The following is a 3,493-nucleotide window of genomic DNA, read 5'->3' on the forward strand; positions in this document are numbered from 1 at the left end:
TTAGTCGTTTTTTAACAGGGGCATTTTTGTGATGCGTCGGAACGTTGCATTCTGATGGAGTCGAAGAGGTGACCCACTTGCGGATGAATTATCGATTTCGCGGGCAATGGAAGCACTGTCGGCTCGTTTGTAGAGCAATTAAGTCCGAGACGGGAATCACTCTCCCGTCGAATCGGTTGTTTGAGTTGCTCTAATGCGTCTGGAATAATCAATTTTTTATGACAGAGGGCTGGTATCTGGTGATGACATTACGTGGAAGATATGTTAAAATTGTTCACTTGTACACGATATTTTATCATTCGTTAAATCAGCATTAAAAACAATTTATAAAATTGTCGTTTCAACCTGTCATTTTTATTCATTTCTAAAGAGTATGAATACTTGGAATCTACCAGTAGAAATTTTTCTCAAGTTATTTTTCTCAGTTAAAATTCCTATTTAACTTATACATCACTCGTAACAACTAAATCATTTTCTTAAACATATTCACATTACTACTATCGTTATTACATAATCTCTAATTTAAAAAATTCTACACAAAATTTCCACTAAACCTAACCTAACCTACCTAAAAATATTTTTTCCACAATCGCTATTCACCTCTACTACCGTACACGTTCTGTCGGCCGCTTTTCGCATCTTACCACGGTTATCACTAGTCAAAACCACCTCGACGCATTTCCACCCCCCCCCCTCCCCCCTCCATCCTGCATCTCGAGAAGTTCCGTCTAACCGTCGGTTGAACGACGATGCCGCACCTATCCGTAACGTTCGTCGAAACATTGTAACGGCAGCGCGAGTCGAGATGTATGGTAATTGTACGTGGCTAACTTACAGACTCGGAATGGCCCCGGGGCGCGAAGTATCATCCAGTTGTATCACTGACGCAACATCAGGCCGCAGACAGCGAACTCGCTTGCGAAAACGAACCCCCGATTCCCCCATCGCGCCCCCCTCCCTTCGCCACGCGCGTTTCGCCTAGCCGTGGCTACAAGCTACACCAGAGACAGAGTTCGAAGAGTAGTTCGATCGTCTTGCTTCGAGACTTTGCCCGATGGGTATACACGATTAGTCAGAATTTCTGGACCTGTTATGTATTTCGTTCTACAGAGTTTCATCGATATTAGGAGATTTTTCTGTGTATTTAGAAATGTTTCTGTTTTCTAGATTTTTCTTTTTGAATAAATTTACCATTGAAAGAGCAGGGAATCGATGTGACGTTAAGTGGATAAAAAGTTATTTTAAAATAGAATAGAATTTATATGGTTAATTCTCGTGTTACATCTATGGATTAGTCAGACCTGTCAGATTTTTTCCTCCTCCTTGGAATTATAAGGTATGATTATAGAGATTCGTTTCTATTTTTACTCTGAAAGGAGACTTGATACTTAATGCAACTGCTAAACATCATTCTTGAGTACCATCCAAATGTTTGCCACGTAAAGTATCTTCATTTTATTCTTATATCAACAATCCTAGTTTTTTCAGTACCGATAAAAGAAGAATCCTATTTTTATTTTGAACGAAGGTCTAAAAATGCATCACATTTACTTTCATCTTTTATACTTTATTATTTTTATACCGTGTATCATTCGTATCACCAGCACAGTTCCTCGAGCACACTAACCTCTCGAGAGGTTAGTATCCCAAAAATACAACAATCCACCCACTCATAATCAACAAACCAAAAAGAAACTAATTTCTTCCTCCTACATCCTCTTTCATCTCCGACACTCGAATCTCTACCCAATAATACCACGCACTCTAACCTCTAAACATGCACGTCAAACACGACCATTCAGGCACAATCGCAAAGTCGTCTAATCTAAACGACTCATAACGGTCTCTCAGTGTCGCCACAACGTAGACTGCCAAAAACGCGGTGTAACCAGGTCCCAAAACGAGATCAAAGCAGCCCACGATAGTGCGTTTTTCGCGGAGCCTCGAGTGGCGTGTTTATCAGCGCCGCCATGGGACGTTGGCCAGACGCCGGTCTATTTTCGCGCCACACACACGCACACGCATACACACACCGTTCACGGCTACCTGTCTCGTGTTTTCTCGCGTCCACCAGACCAAGCCCGACCGATCGTCCGAACAATAAACACGCCACGGCCCGGATTCCGTGGAATTCCGGCCGGCAATTGGCCCCCGTCGCTTGCAACGACGACTGCTCCCAAGACGCCACTTCCGCGCGGCAGCCGCCATCTTCGCGAATTGTTCGCGGTTTATGCACGTCAGCCACAGCGGCAATTCGATGCAGCCAGAACTGCTACCGGTAGCAATTTGCAGAACGTAGAACGCTGGCCACTCTTGCTCTCTCGTGCGTCGACGAACATCGGTCAGGTATTTTTGGGGGAGAATGTGGCTTCCGGAATGGCTGCGGATGTCTCGAGTGATAATTAGTCGAACGTACTTTCAGTTGCCGCGGCCATTTGCTTATTGCGCTGTTTTTTGAACTTTTCAACGCTGGAGTGGGGGATGTAGATGGCGTTAACGTAGTCTTACGAGTTTTTTTCTGTCTAATGGTGATTGGGTAGTTGCATAAACGAACATGGTTCAAGTGTTACAATAGCACGTTTTGTGCACGTTGTCTTGCGAATTTTCTCAGTCGATTTTCTCGAAAATGGAAGGTTTTATTACAAAATTTCATTCTACATTTTTCATTTATTTCTTTATGAGGAATCATTTTTTACAAGTTGTATTACTCCTAACTTAACCTATATGCATTATTAGTAATATGAGATATATGATTTTCTTTCGAATAATGTGAACCCCTTAAAATAATATCTCCGTCAAATCCCATCATCGTTAAAATATACTTCCTAAAATGAGAATAGATCTACTCTATGAGAATAGAAAAAATCTACTTTTCCATTAACAAAATACCAACCAGTTTACTTCACGACGAGGAATTACGTAAAATCATAAACCCCGGATGCAGTTTCGTGGATATCAATAATTTCGTTAAAAAAGGGGGCACACACGGGGTAGGTAAACGTGTACTTCCGGACTCGGTGGCCGGGTGTGCATAGTGAATTTGAAATCCGTTGTAAAAAATTAATATCCGATGAACGGATGGTGGCGAATTAAAGAGGCAGCGGGTCGCAAAATGTACTAAAATGGGTCCCGGTACGGTGGACGATAATTTACACGCATGTAAATCGCCCGCAACGACCGCCACTGTTCACTATTAAATAACTTCAACACCGTCGATGATACGCTTTTTAATCTACGATCACCACACGGGACCTGCTGCACGCCACAGATAATTGGCTCCTTCCGCGAGCAAAATTACACGCGTCAAAACAGCCCCCGGCTTTTCGCGACTCCGGGTATATCGCTTCGGTGTGAACCGTGCAACCGGTGATATTATACGCGTCATTTCGGGAGAACTTTGTTTCCCTCTCGTGACGGTCCGGCGTAACATTTTTGTTTTCGGAAAGGAAATTTTTTTGTTGTGATATATGGGAGTGTTTTAGGCGTATAATGT

The sequence above is a fragment of the Habropoda laboriosa genome, unplaced genomic scaffold (genome assembly GCF_001263275.1).
Source record: "Habropoda laboriosa isolate 0110345459 unplaced genomic scaffold, ASM126327v1 scaffold40, whole genome shotgun sequence".
In the NCBI taxonomy this organism is placed as follows: Eukaryota; Metazoa; Arthropoda; class Insecta; order Hymenoptera; family Apidae; genus Habropoda; species Habropoda laboriosa.